This window comes from Zootoca vivipara, chromosome 9 (assembly GCF_965207765.1).
Source record: "Zootoca vivipara chromosome 9, rZooViv2.hap1.1, whole genome shotgun sequence".
NCBI lineage: Eukaryota > Metazoa > Chordata > Lepidosauria > Squamata > Lacertidae > Zootoca > Zootoca vivipara.
Window position 1 is genome coordinate 56,003,500 of NC_142592.1, and position 21,464 is coordinate 56,024,963.

The 21,464-nt window shown below is 43.6% G+C and overlaps 1 protein-coding gene and 1 long non-coding RNA gene across 2 annotated transcripts in view; one reads left to right on the plus strand and one right to left on the minus strand.

Moving 5' to 3' along the window:
• The window catches only part of CECR2 (CECR2 histone acetyl-lysine reader), a 125,966-nt gene that overhangs the window by 46,671 nt on the left and 57,831 nt on the right, over positions 1 to 21,464 (plus strand). The window lies entirely within an intron of this gene.
• On the minus strand, positions 4,379 to 9,400 carry LOC148684645 (uncharacterized). Its single transcript, XR_015945809.1, has 3 exons — positions 9,208 to 9,400; positions 6,151 to 6,210; positions 4,379 to 4,415 (listed from the first exon to the last, which is right to left on the minus strand). It is a non-coding gene; the product is annotated as an uncharacterized LOC148684645 (long non-coding RNA).

A 21,464-nucleotide genomic window follows, 5' to 3' on the forward strand; every position in this document is an offset into this window, starting at 1 on the left:
TCCTCCAGCACCATAATTCAAAAGCATCAATTCTTCGGCGATCAGCCTTCTTTATGGTCCAGCTCTCACTTCCATACATCACTACTGGGAAAACCATAGCTTTAACTATACGGACCTTTGTCGGCAAGGTGATGTCTCTGCTTTTTAAGATGCTGTCTAGGTTTGTCATTGCTTTTCTCCCAAGAAGCAGGCGTCTTTTAATTTCGTGACTGCTGTCACCATCTGCAGTGATCAAGGAGCCCAAGAAAGTAAAATCTCTCACTGCCTCCATTTCTTCCCCTTCTATTTGCCAGGAGGTGATGGGACCGGTGGCCATGTTCTTGGTTTTTTTGATGTTGAGCTTCAAACCATGTTTTGCACTCTCCTCTTTCACCCTCATTAAAAGGTTCTTTAATTCCTCCTCGCTTTCTGCCATCAAGGTTGTGTCATCTGCATATCTGAGGTTGTTGATATTTCTTCCGGCAATCTTAATTCCGGCTTGGGATTCATCTAGTCCAGCCTTTCGCATGATGAATTCTGCATATAAGTTAAATAAGCAGGGAGACAATATACAACCTTGTCGTACTCCTTTCCCAATTTTGAACCAATCAGTTGTTCCATATCCAGTTCTAACTGTAGCTTCTTGTCCCACATAGAGATTTCTCAGGAGACAGATGAGGTGATCAGGCACTCCCATTTCTTTAAGAACTTGCCATAGTTTGCTGTGGTCGACACAGTCAAAGGCTTTTGCATAGTCAATGAAGCAGAAGTAGACGTTTTTCTGGAACTCTCTAGCTTTCTCCATAATCCAGCGCATGTTTGCTATTTGGTCTCTGGTTCCTCTGCCCTTTCGAAATCCAGCTTGCACTTCTGGGAGTTCTCGGTCCACATACTGCCTAAGCCTGCCTTGTAGAATTTTGAGCATAACCTTGCTAGCGTGTGAAATGAGCGCAATTGTGCGGTAGTTGGAGCATTCTTTGGCACTGCCCTTCTTTGGAATTGGGATGTAGACTGATCTTCTCCAATCCTCTGGCCATTGCTGAGTTTTCCAAACTTGCTGGCATATTGGGTGTAGCACCTTAACAGCATCATCTTTTAAAATTTTAAATAGTTCAGCTGGAATATCATCACTTCCACTGGCCTTGTTATTAGCAGTGCTTTCTAAGGCCCATTTGACTTCACTCTCCAAGATGTCTGGCTCAAGGTCAGCAACCACACTACCTGGGGTGTACGAGACCTCCATATCTTTCTGGTATAATTCCTCTGTGTATTCTTGCCACCTCTTCTTGATGTCTTCTGCTTCTGTTAGGTCCTTACCACTTTTGTCCTTGATTATGGTAATCTTTGTACGAAATGTTCCTTTCATATCTCCAATTTTCTTGAACAGATCTCTGGTTTTCCCCATTCTATTGTTTTCCTCTATTTCTTTGCATTGCTCATTTAAGAAGACCCTCTTGTCTCTCCTTGCTGCTTTTTGGAAATCTGCATTCAGTTTCCTGTATCTTTCCCTATCTCCCTTGCATTTTGCTTGCCTCCTCTCCTCCGCTATTTGTAAGGCCTCATTGGACAGCCATTTTGCTTTCTTGCATTTCCTTTTCCTTGGGATGGTTTTCGTTGCTGCCTCCTGTATAATGTTACGAGCCTCTATCCATAGTTCTTCAGGCACTCTGTCCACCAAATCTAAATCCTTAAACCTGTTCCTCACTTCCACTGTGTATTCATAAGGGATTTGATTCAGATTGTATCTTACTGGCCCAGTGGTTTTTCCTACTTTCTTCAGTTTAAGCTGGAATTTTGCTATAAGAAGCTGATGATCTGAGTTACAGTCAGCTCCAGGTCTTGTTTTTGCTGACTGTATAGAGCTTCTCCATCTTTGGCTGCAGAGAATATAATCAATCTGATTTCGATGCTGCCCATTTGGTGATATCCATGTGTAGAGTCGTCTCTTGTGTTGTTGTACATAGCACAGTTTTATTATTGAAATCTACAGTAGGATTTTGTTTTACATTACAGTTTCCAAACTGTAATCTTGTTTCTTAGCAGCATCTTTTTTTCTCCCAGCTGTGATTAGTGGAATGTGAATTCCTGTGAGGACCCTGGTTCTTCTGTCAGCTGCCGTGAAAGCAGCAGTGCTGGTCACTAAGCAACAGTGTTCGGTCCTGTTTGGTTTTGTTTTGTTTTGTTTTATTAGCATCCTGTGTAAGATGACGGCTCAGTGGAGCAAAGCAGTACTGTGTGGACATCAGGAAAGCTAAGGAAAAGTGGAATTCCAGTTGGAATTAAGAGGCCAGCCTGGGAATATTAGCTAGCTATGTCAAGTCTCTAAAGGATGCTTGAATAGTTTCTATCAAAGTCAGAAAGTCTTAACTGTTCATCTTCTTGATGTAGTTTAGTTATTGAATGGAGCTAAACATTTTGCTGTGCATGTATAAAAAGTTAATTTTACTTTTGTAGTTTAATACTCAGGTTTTGCTGTGTGACTTAATATGTAACATAAATTAGAGGTGTTGTGTTGAAGTATCTTGGGCATTTTTGATACAAATCTTTATCCCTCTCTATTCCTGTACATTTCTTGTGAATTCTGCAGCACATTGCTTTTACATTCACTCTATTCTGCAGGGGGGAAAGCAATTGCTTCTTCAACATCATTTTAGCTATCGAGATATTTAAAGGCTTATAAAGCAACCCAAAGTGGGGTGGTGGAAGGAGTAAAGTGATGGGCTGCTCATCACTAACAAAGCCATGATGGCTACTGCCAGCCAATACAGCTCTTTCACAACTGGGAACCAAAACAAAGTTGGTACATAGCATAATGATATCCCACTTACTAGATGGTCTCCACCTGGCTGGGGTCACCCATGTGGCTCATCAAGGAAGCCTTGGGTACCACCTTTGTTGCTTTTCTTTGTTATGCCATCATGTACTCAGATCCAATTTTCTTGTGGTTCTCAAACCTTTTCTCCCACAAACCACTTGAAAATTGCTGAGTGCATTGATGGAGCACTTACATTTTTCTGCTTCTTGTAGCAGTTGTATTGCACTGTGCTAGATAATTATTATTTTTAATTGCATTTTTGTTGCTTCTTTTAATTTTTATAATGTATTTTTTTAATTACAATTTGAGTTCCACAGGATTCAAATTGTGACAGTTCTTCACTGATATGCTGTGAACCATCTGAATGAAGCTTGTGTACCATTGGTGGTCTACAGCAGTGTTTCTCAACCTTTTTTGGGCCACGGCACACTTGTTCCGTGAAAAAAATCATGAGGCACAGCACTATTTAAAAAGTTAAAAAAATTAACTCTGTGCCGCCCTATATTATAATTATGATTGTAAGAAACACTTGCCAAATATTGCTTTCCGGCGGGTCAGTGTTGTGTATTGGCGGCCGCCAGGCTCGTTTGCACTGAGCTTTGGGAAAGAGGAGGATAAATATTGCTTTCCGGCGGGTCAGTGTGACAATGCAAATCGCCCTTCTCGTCGCGACACATCGCGGCACACCAGCCAGCGTCTCGCGGCACACTAGTGTGCCACGGAACAGTGGTTGAGAAACACTGGTCTACAGACCACAGTTTGGGAACCTTTGCATTGCGACATATCACATTGATTATATCAAGGATGGGGGGAGCTATGGCACTTCAAATGTTATTGGACTACAGTTTTCACTATGTTTGACTATTGGGTGCACTATCTGGGGCTGATGAAATTGAATTTCAACAACTCCTGGCGGGCCACAGCTTCCCCATTCCTGGATTGCATGATTCTTGATTAGTCGGGACCACATTTTCTAGGATTAAAAGAACTGCACAAAAGCAGTAGCAGAAAGTATTGACTAGGAGTGCTTGACAAACCCCCCTCTAATATGTGCATGCCGGCAGTGGGCTACTCACACTCGTATGTGTGTGGACATGCATAGTCAAACACAATACACACAGGTATAGGTCATAGCAGAGATGTGTGCACATATAGGTGCACAATGCTGCTCCTCAGCTGATGAAGATCAGGTGTGTGGGAGGGTTATTGCCCCCTCTGCTTATCAGATGATAGACCTGAATACTAGGGAAGGATGCTGGGCTAGGTGGAGTGATTTAAATCTCTCTACCTATCCCAGTGCCATGTCTACTTTAAATGCTTTCTTTTTGCTTCTGCCACCAAAGTCAGTAGAATTTGGGGGGGGGCAAAATTTGCTTGGAGGTTAGCACGGTAACAAGTAGAATAAAAATGGTTACTATTCCTGCAATGAATGGTATGTATGAAATATACCTACAGATTTTTAGTCATAGGTGAATATTTATTTCAACCTTCAGTTCCAGTAGGGACGTGGGTGGCGCTGTAGTGTAAACCACTGAGCCTTGGGCTTGCCGATCGGAAGGTCGGCAGTTCGAATCCCCGTGACAAGGTGAGCTCCTGTTGTTCGGTCCCAGCTCCTGCCAACCTAGCAGTTCGAAAGCACATCAAAGTGCAAGTAGATAAATAGGTACCACTCTGGCAGGAAGGTAAACAGCGTTTCCGTGTGCTGCTCTGGTTTCGCCAGAAGCGGCTTAGTCATGCTGGCCACATGATGCGGAAAAACTGTCTGCGGACAAATGTTGGCTCCCTTGGACAGTAAAGTGAGATGAGCACTGCAACCCCAGAGTTGTTTGTGACTGGACTTAACTGTCAGGGTTCCTTTACCTTTAAGTTCCATATTGATTAATATACAGTCAAACCTCAGTTTATGTCTACCTCGGCGAGCAACTGCTTCGGCGAGTGACCGCTGCGGACCCGGAAGTGTTTACATCCGGGTTCCGCGGCGTCGAATGCGCAGATGTGATCTGCACAGCGTGCGCAGAAGCGCTCTATCGGCGCTTCGGCATGCACAGAAGCATGCCTTCAGCGAGCGACCGCCTCCACGGAATGGATTGTAGTCGCAAACTGAGGTACCACTGTAGACGGGTTTGGGTGTAGGCTGTTGAAATGAGTTTCTGGAGAATAAATTTCTGCATTTGAATTTAGATGAGGGTGTTTTTAATGCCTGTCCTTTCATCCCCATGCTCATGAGATGGAAGCCAGAGCCCAGAGCTAGTCCGTATCTAAAATGGAGAGTATCCTCATCCTATTTCTTTGCTTGTTGGCTGGGGAGGTGGCATTTTGAAATAGGATTGTAGCTTTGAGCCCCTAGCTTTGGAACTGCAGCCTGTTCACCACCTTGCCAATGGGCTTAAAGGCTTAAGAGAACTCCCAGTAGGTACCAGGAAGCCTCTTAATGTAGAAGTTGGCAACATTGTATGATCAGCTGTTCTGTTTTTATCTCTTTGCAGTATAGCTTGAGTGAGCATGTAGCTAAAGCCATGATGCTTCTGGGAATAGCATCAAGAACAAATGGTTTGTTAGCAGATAGTATTGCTGATGCTATTTGTAAGTCTGTTTATTGCACTCACCTAGGGCTATGCAAAGCAGGGTAACTGAAAACACTGAACTTGTTTACCTGTTGGAAGGGTATACACATTCTCAGCATGTGTGTACAATGACTCTCTTTGCAGAGAACCCCACCCCAATATGCACATTTGTACTTGCTTTTTGGTGGTTGGAATGCTGGGCATTTCTTTTAACTGTGTGAGTGTGGGTTAATTCTTTGTATTTTTGATTACATGACCTAGGATTTTCTAACATACACCCAGGATTTTGCTAAATCTGGACAGATGTTTTTGCATCTTTTTTACGCTGCCCAGTTAACAATATCCTGCAGGCTGTTCACAATAAAACTTAAAAATAAAAACCATAAAAACATACACAATAAAACCAACTACATTATTAACTAAATAAAGTCTATATCATCAAAACATTTATTAATGACCATAAGATGCCTAATAAAATTGAAAGGTCTTCATCTGGTGGTAAAATGAGCATAATATAGGTGCCAGGTAAGCATCTTTGGGGAGGTCATTCTACAATCAGGATGCCATTGGGGTGGGGGACCTTTTCTGGTAGCCACCTGCCATACATAATCTGATGTGGTTACCTTGAGAATGGCCCCCAAAGAAGATATTAGGGTGCAGGTATATGGTAGCAGATGGTGGGATGGCACAGGTGGGGCTGCATTGTTGTCCTGGTTTCCTAATGCTATGTACCCACATAAAATAACTTCATTCATTCAGCCTTTATTATATAAGAACATAAGAAGAGCATACCTGATTGGCCAGTGGCCAATCTAGTCCAGCATCCTGTTCTCACAGTGACTGACCAGATGCCTATGGGAAACCAGCAAGCAGGATTTGAGCACAAGAGCATTTTGCCCACTTGTGATTCCCAGCAACTGGTATTTAGATACAGACTGCCCCTGACAATGAAAATAGAACATAGCTGGTAGTTGTAGCTAGTAGTTGTTGATAGCCTTGTCTCCAGGAATTTGTCTAATTCTCTTTTAAACCCTTTAAGTTGATGGCTGTCACTGCCACCCCTTGGGGTAAGTTCCATAGTTAACTGTGGTCTGCATGAAGAAGAACAGTACTGTACTTACTTTTCTGTATTCACTTTCTCTATGCCATGCATAATTCTATAAACTTATGTAATGCCACCTTCTCCAAACAGTTCCAAATGCTGCAACCTTCCCTCAAAGTGGAGTTACTCCACCCCCTATATACATACCAATAGCTCCTTTATGCACACAGGCATGGTGGTAATTCAAGCTTGGAGCTAGGAAGATATTGCTCCAAATTTTTGTTGGATTTTAAAGTGTGGTGGGTGTATTGTACGGTATGTTGAACTTCAGTGACTCACTCAGGCACTGCACAAGTGTTGTCAATGTAAAGTTTATTAAACAAGTTTATTAAAAAGTTTATTATACATGTCTCCAGCAAAACTCTAAATAAAGTAAAATGGTGGAGGGAGTCTATATGCACAGGGACCTTGCATAGTTAATTCACTGTGCCTGAATGTAGTTCAGTTCATATCTATTGTACATTCATCAGCTGTTTATTTTATAAACCTTTATTATATTGAATTTATTTATTTCTTCTGAGCAATCACATTTTGTTTGTGGGGTAGAAAGGAAACTTTTCCTGTATGCTTCTGATGGCCTTCACCTGTTTTCCTACTGGAATGCCACAGTTACCTTGAACATAGTGTGCACAGTGGGAAGCATATGCTATTCCTTTCCTCTCCCATTTGCAGCATGAACTGATACCCTTTCAGTTAGTAAAACAGACAGGTTAAGCAGGATATATGCTCTGCTTTGGAGGAAAATGGATTATTTGAAGGGATGGGTGGGACTCTTAGCTGCAGAGGGAGAGCAGCATGGCCTCCAGATGCTTTGTCTGCTAACAGCAGTAACACCAAACTGACTAGAATATAGAGAGCCTGAACTCAAGGATTCTCAAACTAAATATCTCTTTTCTAAGGTCTAAAGGAAATTGGAGATATGTGTTGTGAAATATATTTAAATCTATGGAAAAGCAGTGGGAGAGCAAAAAGTACATTTGTTTTTAATGCAAACAGGTTTTATATAGAGAAAAAGCTGGAAATAGTTGCTAGGTTTTAAAAAATCACTTTACAAACCTTCATGGTGTTTGCTCAACATGTGTATAGTAAAATGGGCAGCTGTGGTCTACTGGTTGCATTAATTTATGGTGCAGGATGCAAGTGTAGGAATTCTTTTTTATTAAAGTGTTTTCCTGAGGGTCACTCTTCAAAGCCCATGTTCCTTGCGGTAAATTTCTTTCCTTTTCTATAGATGTTGTTCTGCTGACAGCTTGATCATCTGCCATTGTTGAGTAGCTTAAACATTTTCCCACTCTATTAATGTCACAGGGATAGCTTGAGAATCCTAGATGTGGTTGTTCATGGTGCATGGTAGGTGTGAGCAAAATATTGCTTGTGGGTTGGGTCAACATGGAACTGACTAGAGACTCGCATGCTTGATTCCTCATCAGGTACATTTCAGTGTGATTGCAGATAACTTGCTAAATCTCACAGGTCTGCTATGAGGATAAAGAATAGGGACACAGTGTATACAGCTTTGATATTAGATAAAGTGTGGGAAAATACATAAATACTAATGAAGTCTACAGATTTTGTTGCTGCTCTGTTGCCCTGGTGACAAGTAAGGCAGTCAATACAGGCATGGTGCAATGCATTGTACATGGCTCAATGCTGGAAGGAAGGCTTCTCAAATCTGAAAATCCACTGCTGCTTTCTTCTCAGCACAGTGGTGTTACCAGAGGAGAGTAGGTAGCAGTTTTGCTCTTCAGCAGCTGCATTCACAGTTTGAGCTGCTGTTTGGTTCCCAAGAGTAGCTGAGCCCCAGATGCTAGGTACGTATGTAGCACTCACAATACATGGAGGAGGGGAAGCAGTGAACCCTGGCTCTTCTGTCCAAGTTCGGCCTAACTTCCAGTCTGCTTCTTGGACCTCCATGGTTGCTTCCACCAGGCCTGGCCTGCCTACTCATGAGTGTCGGCCATTAAAGAAGCAGCCACCTTCTTCCTGTCCTGCTGTGTCAGACTGACTACTGGGTATTCAGAGGTACTAGTGGAGTTGTACAGTGACCAGAGAGCCAAAGCATACCTTTTTATGCCTCCCTGCTGCTTAACAAAAGGAGAATTAACCATGCAGACATGTGAGTGATTTGAATATTTTATACCGTAGAGGTTGCAGAATTTGGACTATCTTAGTGCAAGAGTTCTGCTTCTAAATGCAGTGTAGCACTTACCATATTATATCTCTAGTTCTTGGCAAACTAGTGCCAGGGAACACTTTTCAACAGTAGGGGATGCAGGCTCCTTTCTTTTGTTTCTGTATGTCTGTTGGAATCTCTATACTGATATTGTGTGTGTATGTGTGTGTGCACACCAATCTAGTTATCTTCAGACTTCATGTCTTGGATAACAACATCCACCAATTGAGGGAGTGACATTCAGCACACTGTGGTTCAGTTTAGATGTATTAGCCAAATTTGAGGTTTGAGTCCCTACCTTTGGCTCCCTGGGTTTCTGCTGTCCCACCTCCCTGGTAATAGTAACTGATACACTTTGCATTGGGATGGTGTTCAGTCTCAAACCGCCCCCCGCCCCATGATATTTCTCAGAATGTCAGGCACTCTTGCAACAGAGTAGACTTGAGGAATCCTTTGTTCTCAGAACTCAGGAGCCTGGCTCATCAGAGGACCCTCCTATGGCCTCTCCTTTTCTTCCTTCTGCCATGCCCCTCCCTTCTCATACGCTGGCCCCTGTGCTGGCCCCTGTACATACCTTAGTTAACACAGGCAATACTTCTGCTTCTTTCCTCCCTCCAGCAACCTTCCCTTTGGCTCCCTGGGAATTGATGTTAGCACCTCCTACTTAGCCTTGCAGCACTTGGGTTATCTGTAACACTGAGGCAGAAAAAGTGACCTCCTTCCTTGCCTGACTGTGCTCCAGCTGAAAGCACAACACACTGTGGAGCTTTTTCTGTTTCTGTTTCTCTGTATACACTGAGTGGGGAGGCATGCCCTCCAGCCTGGTCTTGGTTGCCAAGGAAGCTTCCTGTAAATACCGTGTTTCCCCTTTTTTAATACGTAGTCAAAAAGTAAGCCAGGGCAACAATTTTAAGCATTTGAGAAATATAAGACATACCCTGAAAATAAGACATACCCCCATGCCTGCCAACTGGGGGCCTGGAACCAGGAGGTAAAATGGCGTTTAAAAACGCCGTTTGAAGTGATTTCAGCTTGCCTCCCCGCCGCCTGGAACCGGCTGCTGCAGCGCGCAGCAGCGCCGGGCGGAGCGCCCAGCAACACGGACGGAGCGCTCAGCAGCACCAGGAGGAGCGTCCCACCGTGCCAGGCGGCGGGGTGGCAGGCCTCCTTGGCATGGCGAGGAAGAGACGAGGCCGCTGGCTCGGGCGCTCCTGAGTCCTGACCCCAGCCGCTTCTACGCGGCAGCAGCAAAAGAGACGTGCGGCCACATGGAGAGGCGAGCGCCCGAGCGGGAGACGCGCTCTCTGCAAAGCTCTGCACTCACTTCATCCGCCCGACGGGAAAGCGAAGTGGGGAAGAGAAAAAGAGAAAAAACCGAAGCGGCTCTTTTTCTCTTCCCCACTTCGCTTTCCCGTCGGGTGGATGAAGTGAGTGCAGAGCTTTGCAGAGAGCGCGTCTCCCGCTCAGGCGCTCGCCTCTCCATGTGGCCGAGCGGGAGACGCGATCTCTGCAAAGCTCTGCACTCACTTCATCCGCCCGACGGGAAAGCGAAGTGGGGAAGAGAAAAAGAGCCGCTTCGGTTTTTTCTCTTTTTCTCTTCCCCACTTCGCTTTCCCGTCGGGCGGATGAAGTGAGTGCAGAGCTTTGCAGAGAGCGCGTCTCCCGCTCAGGCGCTCGCCTCTCCATGTGGCCGAGCGGGAGACGCGCTCTCTGCAAAGCTCTGCACTCACTTCATCCGCCCGACGGGAAAGTGAAGTGGGGAAGAGAAAAAGAGCCGCTTCGGTTTTTTCTCTTTTTCTCTTCCCCACTTCGCTTTCCCGTCGGGCGGATGAAGTGAGTGCAGAGCTTTGCAGAGAGCGCGTCTCCCGCTCAGGCGCTCGCCTCTCCATGTGGCCGAGCGGGAGACGCGATCTCTGAAAAGCTCTGCACTCACTTCATCCGCCCGACGGGAAAGTGAAGTGGGGAAGAGAAAAAGAGCCGCTTCGGTTTTTTCTCTTTTTCTCTTCCCCACTTCGCTTTCCCGTCGGGCGGATGAAGTGAGTGCAGAGCTTTGCAGAGATCGCGTCTCCCGCTCGGGCGCTAGCCTCTCCATGTGGCCGCATGGCTCTTTTGCTGCTGCCGCGTAGAAGCGGCTGGGGTCAGGACTCAGGAGCGCCCGAGCCAGCGGCCTCGTCTCTTCCTCGCCATGCCAAGGTGGCCTGCCACCCCGCCGCCTGGCACGGTGGGACGCTCCTCCTGGTGCTGCTGAGCGCTCTGTCCGTGTTGCTGGGCGCTCCCCCCGGGCGCTGCTGGGCGCTCCGCGCTGCAGCAGCCGGTTCTGGGCGACAGGCTAAAATCACTTCAAATGGCATTTTTAAATGCCATTTTCCCTTCTCAGGGCTGACTTCGCTGGGCGCGCGCTACACCTGAACCAGGAACAGCTGATTTCAGCGCTACAGCTGATCTGTATCTGCATGTGCCAGAAAGTGTCATGTGTGATTGCACAGAGCACCAAGCCTTAAGACATCCCCTGAAAATAAGACACCGTGGTTTTTTTTGAGGAAAAAAAGTTATAAGACGGTGTCTTAAAAAGGGGGAAACACGGTACTGACAGAGGCTTGAGCTGATGGCAGGTGTCTTCTCACAGTAACTGTAGGTTTGTTTGGTTTTTGTTCCATTTAAATTACAAAAACTATGGTTACTGCCCGCAAACCATACTTGGTTTTCAAATTAGAACAGGAAATCTAGTGGAAACCAGAACCAACATATTTAATATATTCTGATCAGGTATGAAGAAAACTTTAGGTGAAATAAAAATATATCATTGGATATGAAACCATGGATTCCAGTTCTGTTATTTCTTTATATGTTTGTTTGTTTGCTAAGCAGGTATTGGAACCTAGTTCTCCTCAGCCCTAGTCAAATACTCTCACCTCTATGGTGCACTTGGTTATAGTAACCATGGTTTGACCATTCAATCATAACAATAAGCCTTAGTTACTGCAAACCAATAAAATGAGGGAAGAAATTGGGTACGTGGAGGAGGAATTGGGATGAGAGGAAGGAGCATGTGAGCCTGAAACATGGCCTCCTCGAAGAAACTGTGACTTGCCTGTGGTAGTGTAATAATAGATACTGAATATGCACCTTTTAGTGGTCCTCACGCAGCTCAGTGTTAAAGAACAAAACCCCTGAGGTTTTTTTTAATGGTCATAAGTTGCCTGTAGTATTAGGGTTAAAAGAGCAAACTGCCCCATGCATCTTAAAGATCAGTACATTTAATGTAGCATTAGCTTACATAGGCAAGGCCTTGTTTCATCTGTTGCAGTGTTAAGATTGTTGTTTTAAAGGTTGCAGTACCCAGTTAAATTGAGCTAACCATGCTGGGAGAAGGGTACAAGCACAAACCTTCCATTCTTTCTATCCCTAATGACAGGGGGCAATATTCACTTTCCCCCTTTCTTTTGCTAGAGACAGTTGTTTGCTGTTACTGTTGGATTTGCCTGGCCAATGTGAAAGAAATGCTACAATTACTTTGTGGCTTTCAGTTTATAACCCTCTGCTTTGTAACAAAGCTATCACTTCACACCTCTGCTAAGCCACCATTGTAACATTATCCCCTTGTTCTAATGCTTTCCAAACAGCCTCCCATATGTAGTTATAAAAAGGTTGGGGGAGGGACCAAACCTGTGAAGTCTGGAAATAGCAGTATCATTAAGAGCAAAGCCAAAGAGAAGCAGACTTCTTCCTCCTCTACTCATATTTAGCTCTTGGCTGAAGTGATAAGGAATCCAGGAAGGGTACAAAGGATTATCATTTGGTCCTATTGAAAATTGTTAAGTGTTACTAAAGCTCTTCTCCCTTTTCTTTGAGAAAGTGGCAGCAAAGGGGACAATGCCTAACTCCTTCAGAGTTAATCTGTCCTATTCCTAATAATCAATTGATGCTTTTGAATTATGATGCTGGAGGAGACTCTTGAGTCCCATGGACTGCAAGAAGATCAAACCGATCCATTCTGAAGGAAATCAGCCCTGAGCGCTCACTGGAAGGACAGATCGTGAAGCTGAGGCTCCAATACTTTGGCCACCTCATGAGAAGAGAAGAATCCTTGGAAAAGACCCTGATGTTGGGAAAGATGGAGGGCACAAGGAGAAGGGGATGACAGAGGACGAGATGGTTGGACAGTGTTCTCGAAGCCACCAACATGAGTCTGACCAAACTGCAGGAGGCAGTGGAAGACAGGAGTGCCTGGCGTGCTCTGGTCCATGGGGTCACGAAGAGTCAGACATGACTAAATGACTAAACAACAACATTCCTAATAATTGAAGTGCCAAGAAGCCATGTCTGTGAAGAGAGCTGTCAATTTGGTTTCTGTTGCTTGGGAGGAGGGGTGTGTGTGTGTGCTGACTCCTAACTCCGTATAGTCTTTTGTCTTTACTGTTGAGGCAGTTCAAATACAGAATTGGGGGTGGAGGTTCTAGTGGAAGGGTTTTCAATTCAGGAAGCTATAAAGCACTTGAGCATCTAATTGAAAAGTCGGCAGTTTACATCCCTTTTGCTGTTCAATTGCCTACAGGGCTTCATAGAAGTGAAGATGCTGGGAAATTAGGGAAGAGTTTCTTTAACTGCAGCTGTGACAGGGGAATGACACACAGATCCTAGTGGTTTTTTTTGGGGGGGGGGGAAATGCAAGAGAGGAAAGACAGGTGGAATTAGAGATCACACTACAAATTGGGGGGTTGGTTTATACAAGGGACTGGAATTGCTTAACCCCAGAAGACATGAAAGAGAAATAAGGCTGACCCACTGCAAGATTGTTTAATAAGTCATCTACATGAAACCTACATGAAACCATAAGTGAAAGTTAGTGCTGCAGGTTCACAAGTATGCAGGTGATGTGCAACTATATCTCTTGTTTTCACCTACTTATCCTAGGGAGGCTGTGGAACTCTTTAATCCTCTGTTGCCATGTTTGGAAGTGGATTGGAAGTAACAAACCAAAACCCTGTGTTGCAAGCACTGAAGTACTGGGCAACACATGACCAAATTTCAACTGAACAGAATGTATTTACAAATAATGTAATATCAAAAACAAGACTTGAAACTAAGCATATCTAATGAAATTCACATGAAACACAAATCCTTTAGGTCTCTGAAAGTCACTGTTGATATGAATAGAACCAAATAGCAGAAAGTCATCCAATAAGAAGCAAGCTGAAAAGCTTTGTATTAAAAAGTTCCAAAGTAGCTGAAGTAGTCAACGAACTTGTCGAAGTGGATTGGGGCTGGATGAGGGTGAAGAAACTGAAATTTATGGTAATCCAGACAAAACAGAGGCGCATTGTGTAGAGAAACTGAACAATCCATGTAGTGGTGTGCAACCGGCCCTGGGTGGGGTTGCACTCCCTCTGAAGGACTAAGTTCATAGTTTTGGGGCAGCGCTCAATGCTATCTATGGAAGTTCAAGGTTCAGGATGGCAGAGGCAGTTTAGACTGCCGCACCAGCTGTAATCCTTTCTTGGTTATCCATGCAGTAGGGAAGCCCCCGATAGACTACTGTAATGCCTTAATATTGGCATTAATAAGGCCCTTTCTTGACTGAGGACTGGGATAAAAATGCTTTCAGTAAATAAGTAAATATGCTCTACATGGGCCTGCCCAAAAAGATGATCCAAAGGCTTCAAATGGTACAGATTAAAGCCACCCAGTTTCGTTGGAGATGAGGTGGTTATGGTAGGAGTCATACTGGTTGCTGGTGCATTTCCAGTCCAAATTGAAAGCTGCTGGTAATGACTCTAAATAGTGCATGGCAATGTTATTTGAAGGACCACCTTCACCTGTAGCACCCTGCTCATGTATTTTGATCAGTTTTGCAGGCCCTTCCTGGAGTTGTGCCAGTGAGATGAGTTAGGTTGGCAGGCATAAGAGAGATTGTATGTTAAATAGTGGATCCCAAATGGGACATATGTGGCTCCTTCTTTGCAGGCCTTCAGGCAGGCTTTAAATATTTATTTGTTTCAGGTTGTTGTTGTTTTTAAACAGGACTGTGATTTTATTCATTTATTCGTTTCTTTCTTTCTTTATTTATTATGAATGGTCTTGGTGTTTAAATAGGATTTCAATAGTTTTATGGCTTAGCTGGTTTTAAATTATATGCTGGTTGAAATTGTTTTTTATAGCTGTGGTTGATTTTAATAACTGTATATTTTTATGGTGATTTTTGTTTATAATTATATTTCAATTTTTTATGGAAGCTGACTTATGAGGGCATTTTCCCTAAAAGACAAGTTATGAACATTTTAAATAAATAAAATCACTCCATTAGGGCACAACCCTATATTCCCCAGCTGAGGTACTTCAGAATCTGTCAGAAGCTGCTGGCGAAACCTGAGACATACTGCTGGCACAACATATACACTGGTGGAACTGCTTTGATATGCTCCTGGCGTCTATGACTGAGCCTTGACTGGGAGAATATAAATGCCACATGATGTGTCTGCTTCTTGCCTGGTGCTGTGCTTTACTAGATAGGAAACTTCTCCTTGGAACCTGTATTGCCAGCCCCACCCCCAAGGTGAATGGGGAGCTAAAAACTCCCACCACCTACTTCCTAACCCCCATGCCCTATGGATCTAGCCACTGGAAGTTATAATTCTAACCTGCTGCTGTCGAGGAGGAATTGTGGCTCCCCGTGTTGCCTTTCTTTGGCTGCTTGCCAAAAGAGTATTTTCTTCCATGGAAAGGTTTTGAACTTGTCCTCAATAGTGCTGTACACTCTGCAGGTGTCCTGCCCAAAGAGCTATGTGGGTACAGTTCTGTGTGTCTTCTCTTTCCTTCCCTTTGTATGCCAGGTGGTGATCAGCAAGAGGGTACAGTGGTACCTCTACTTACGAATTTAATGCGTTCCGAACGCACATTCGTAAGTCAAAAAAAATTGTAAGTCGAATCCCATAGGAATGCATTGAGAGAAAAAATTCGTAAGTCGAAGCAACCCTATCTAAAAATTCGTAAGTAGAAAAAATCCTATCTAAACATCATCCAAGATGGCGGACGGAGCTCCATTCGTAAGTAGAAACATTCATAAGTCGAGTCATTTGTAAGTAGAGGTATTTGAACCCCTGTCTTGTAGGGATGCCAGTAGCAAAGGTTGTTGCTGGGTGGGGTTGATGTGGTGCACACATTGAAACAGGGTATGTTGAGTATGTATCCCTGTGATTGCGAGTTCAGTGGCTCCCTTGGTACATGAGCAGCATGTGGGCCTCATTACCGGGACAGTCCCTTATTCCAGGGATGGTAAATACACCTGACTTTTAATGCCACAAATGGCTTTGTACCAGCATAGTTGTGGCATCTATCCCATGAAGCAGAATTCCCTATGGGATAACTCTACTAGCTTTCTTATTGCTTGATTGTTAATATTTATTAAATTTGTATACCAGTACATCCCTTCAACTATTTCAAATTTTAAAAGATGATGCTGTTAAGGTGCTACACCCAATATGCCAGCAAGTTTGGAAAACTCAGCAATGGCCAGAGGATTGGAGAAGATCAGTCTACATCCCAATTCCAAAGAAGGGCAGTGCCAAAGAATGCTCCAACTACCGCACAATTGCGCTCATTTCACACGCTAGCAAGGTTATGCTTAAAATTCTACAAGGCAGGCTTAGGCAGTATGTGGACCGAAAACTCCCAGAAGTGCAAGCTGGATTTCGAAAGGGCAGAGGAACCAGAGACCAAATAGCAAACATGTGCTGGATTATGGAGAAAGCTAGAGAGTTCCAGAAAAACGTCTACTTCTGCTTCATTGACTATGCAAAAGCCTTTGACTGTGTCGACCACAGCAAACTATGGCAAGTTCTTAAAGAAATGGGAGTGCCTGATCACCTCATCTGTCTCCTGAGAAATCTCTATGTGGGACAAGAAGCTACAGTTAGAACTGGATATGGAACAACTGATTGGTTCAAAATTGGGAAAGGAGTACGACAAGGTTGTATATTGTCTCCCTGCTTATTTAACTTATATGCAGAATTCATCATGCGAAAGGCTGGACTAGATGAATCCCAAGCCGGAATTAAGATTGCTGGAAGAAATATCAACAACCTCAGATATGCAGATGACACAACCTTGATGGCAGAAAGCGAGGAGGAATTAAAGAACCTTTTAATGAGGGTGAAAGAGGAGAGCGCAAAATATGGTCTGAAGCTCAACATCAAAAAAACCAAGATCATGGCCACTGGTCCCATCACCTCCTGGCAAATAGAAGGGGAAGAAATGGAGGCAGTGAGAGATTTTACTTTCTTGGGCTCCTTGATCACTGCAGATGGTGACAGCAGTCACGAAATTAAAAGACGCCTGCTTCTTGGGAGAAAAGCAATGACAAACCTAGACAGCATCTTAAAAAGCAGAGACATCACCTTGCCGACAAAGGTCCGTATAGTTAAAGCTATGGTTTTCCCAGTAGTGATGTATGGAAGTGAGAGCTGGACCATAAAGAAGGCTGATCGCCGAAGAATTGATGCTTTTGAATTATGGTGCTGGAGGAGACTCTTGAGAGTCCCATGGACTGCAAGAAGATCAAACCTATCCATTCTTAAGGAAATCAGCCCTGAGTGCTCCCTGGAAGGACAGATCGTGAAGCTGAGGCTCCAATACTTTGGCCACCTCATGAGAAGAGAAGAATCCTTGGAAAAGACCCTGATGTTGGGAAAGATTGAGGGCACTAGGAGAAGGGGACGACAGAGGACAAGATGGTTGGACAGTGTTCTCGAAGCTACGAACATGAGTTTGACCAAACTGCGGGAGGCAGTGGAAGACAGGAGTGCCTGGCATGCTATGGTCCATGGGGTCACGAAGAGTCGGACACGACTGAACGACTGAACAACAACACATCCCTTCATCTGAAGATCACAGCGTGGGTCACAAAATAAAAATGCAAAATGAGAACGCAAAATACATAATAAAACAAAAACAAACCAATAAACGCCCTCACACAAACACATTTAAAAGGACATAGGATGTTAATCAGCCAAAGGTCTGGTTATAGAAAAATATTTTTGCATGTTACCTAAAGATATGTAATGAAGGTTCCAGCTGAGCCTCCCTGCAAGGGTAGACTTTGATATTTCACATTTCAGGGGAGTTCTGTTCTGCTGAATTCACTACAGTACATCATAGTTGTGATGCCCCCTAGGCTTGGCACCTCTGCTTCCTGGGGAGAACATTCCACAGAGACCCACTGGAGAAATGGCTTGTTCTCATGTTACCACCCTCCAGATCTCTCATGGAAGAGGCACAGAAGCAAAGGCCTCAGATCCTCAGATGATTATCACAGTGTATGGATCGTTTCATATGGGGAGGTAAAGGTAAAGGGACCCCTGACCATTAGGTCCAGTGGTGACCGACTCTGGGGTTGCGGCGCTCATCTCGCATTATTGGCTGAGGGAGCCAACATACAGCTTCTAGGTCATGTGGCCAGCATGACAGAGCCGCTTCTGGCGAACCAGAGCAGCACACGAAAACACCATTTACCTTCCCGCTGTAGCGGTACCTATTTATCTACTTGCACTTTGATGTGCTTTCGAACTGCTAGGTTGGCAGGAGCTGGGACCAAGCAACGGGAGCTCACCCCGTCACAGGGATTCAAAACTCCGACCTTCTGATCGGCAAGACCTAGGCTCTGTGGGAGAGGCAGTCCTAAAAGTACTGCAGTCCTGAGCAGTTTAAGGTTTTATAGGTCAAAACCATCACTTTGAATTGAGCCTGGAAACTAATTGGCAGCCAGTACAATTGGGCCAGAATTGGCATTATATACTCAAACCATCTTGCCCCAGTGAGCAGCCTGGCCACTGAATTCTGCACCAGCTGAAGTTTCCAAACCATCTTCAGAGGCAGCCCTATGTATAGCGCATTGCAGTAATTAAACCTAGAGGTTACCAGAAGTTAGTCAACAGAAGTTAGGCTATCCCTGCCCATATAGGGGTGTCGTTGGGCCACCAGCTAAAGCTGATGGAAGACACTCCAAGCTACTGAGGCCATCTGAGCCTCAAAACAACAGCCGAGGATCCAAGAGTACCCCCAAGTTACGTACTTGCTCCTTCAGAGGGAGTGTAACCCCATCAAAAGAATCCAGATTTGAGCCACCTCAGAGCCAGTTGCCTCTGCACAGATGTTGAAGTCCCCCGAGCCAGCAGTCAGGGACTCCTCAACCAGCCTCTGATGCCAGCTCTAAGAATGAGGGGAAGATATTGACTATATCCCATTTGTTAGTGGCCCAGAAGACAGGAGTGCCTGGTGTGCTCTGGTCCATGGGGTCACGAAGAGTCAGACACGACTAAACGACTAAACAACAACATTGGAAGAAAATTTGATTATCAAGGAATAGAAACAAAATATGTGGCATTTTCTAATGTAAAAGTTGACATATTATAAGAGACTCTGGGTGAAATTAAAAATTCACTCTGAATTAGAAGCACAGTTTTATATGGTTTTAGAATAAGAGGATTATGAAAATGTTAAGAGAGGTATTGTGCAGAAGACAAATTTTGGCATCCTTTTTCAGTGAAGGATTTGAAACTAGTGAATAGATTTTTTAAATGTTAACTATAGTGTGATACACTGTCTTGATTCAAAATATGAAGGAATTACTGATTATATTCTATTTTAATAAGAATTTTTGTTATTTCAATGAATTTTTAAATTCTAAGGACATTGCAATGTACAGTGGACCCTCTGGATACAAATTAAATATGTTTCGTGGGTCCGTCCACAACCCAAAAAGTCCGTAAGCAGAGGCTCATTCGTAACCTGAAAGTTACATATTCAGAGCGGTACATAACTAGAGGGTCCACTGTAAGATTTGTTTTCAGTTGTAATTTCCCCCTTTTTATATCTAAACTTTTTAAAAATTGAGGAAAATAACTTTACCTTCCTTTTAAATTTCCCCCCACACTCAGTACATGATGGTGCAGATAGAAATATTTGAAATTCAATAATAATTCCCTTAAAACTACTTCTTTTCTAGATCAAACATGTGTATCCAGTCTGATTTGATTGTCTTTTAAGTTTTCTTGATAGTGTAGCAGATGATCTTAAGTATTTCCAGCCAACTATCGAACTGTTTGTTTATACAGTACTGTATCTGATTTGGATTCCTCTTGGGTGGTGTCTAAACAAGGGGAATATTTGCCTTATAGAAAATACAAGTTTTCTAAAACAGAGCTGTACGTTATTCCTCAACCCTAGTGCCTTGGGGTCTGTATCTACCTTCTTGCTCCATCCTTGCCCTTCTCCAGGCTGCAGCTTGGTGAGGTGGATATATCCATGCTATATGCAGAGTGTGTTTTCCCAACGACCATTGCAGGACTCCAAGGGATTTAGTTGTGAGGGGGGGAGGGAGAGATGTTAAACAGGCTTTTCCCTAATGAGCTGTGACGCCAGCTGGAGAGGGGGAGAATATGGCTTTTCTCTCCTGTCCAGTGTTCTGTGAATGTATAGAGGGGGTGGAGGAGGAACTGTGTGTCTCCATTTTGTACCTCCTCCCACCGGTCCAGTACACACACTGTGCTGATTTGCTGCCTCCTCCGTTTCCTTTTTGCTCTGTCCCCAATGCATTTTGGCAAGGTTCAGATTTCTGTGCTCACAGCTCAATGCTCAAGGAGAAAAGAGAAAAACAAAGGACTGAGGGGGATGTGGAGGGAAAGTCACTTATTGCCCTATCTCAAGACTCTGCACTGTGCAGTAGAGCTGGTGAGAATCCTGCTCCTTTCTTCATTTGCCAGCAAATCTCTGAAAATTAATGGTTGCTATAAGTGGTTTTTATCATCTGCTTTAAACACTCGTACTAGCTACTGTCCCACATTTGGCCTTCTTCATTAGGGCTTGAAAGTTTAAATATTATATTTATTTCCTAAAATTCATTTCTTCAACATACGCTTTCATCAATAGAAATTAATCCAACAAATATATTATATCATTTCCCATATTAAGAGTGTATGTGACTTATGTACAGCAGAAACTGTAAGTTTGAGTCTTCGGATATGTAATAAAAGAGTGCTCATACCCATACATACTACTACAAATTGTTCTTTAACCCAAACATTGTTTTCCACGTTCAAAAAGCTGTTTGAATTGATATAAGTGATGCTTAAAAGGAAAAAAGAAATTGGCATATTCAAAGAACTAAGAGGCACAATAACCAAATAACAAAGATTCATATATTAAAAATAGTATATTGGTAGTGCTTTGAGCTCCCTGGAAGAAAGGAAGAATGAATGAATGAATGAATGAATTAATTAATTAATTAATGAATGAATATTAAGAGTATTAATGAAACATGAAAAGATTTTTGTTATTTGTGTATGCTAACTCTTTGAATTGTATCTGGAAAGACCTACTCACAGCCCATAACCATTTATGTTTATGTGGACATATCCCAATACTTGGTGGCTGTCCAAAATGCATCAGGAAATAAGAGCATAATGAAATGGACCAGGCTGTACCCTGTGCCATATTTAATGTGCATACCTAAGATCATGCAATGAAGATTAACAATATATTACTGTTGTTGTTTAGTCGTGTCCGACTCTTTGTGACCCCATGGACCATAGCACGCCAGGCACTCCTGTCTTGCACTGCCTCCCGCAGTTTGGTCAAACTCATGTTCGTAGCTTCGAGAACACTGTCCAACCATCTCGTCCTCTGTCGTCCCCTTCTCCTAGTGCCCTCAATCATTCCCAACATCAAATATATTACTAGCATGTGTTAATTTACCTTTCGTAGAAGCAGAGGGCTCCTCTGAGGCTTCAGTCCATGCAATTTCAAGAACATTTTTACAGACTTTACAATGGACTAGAA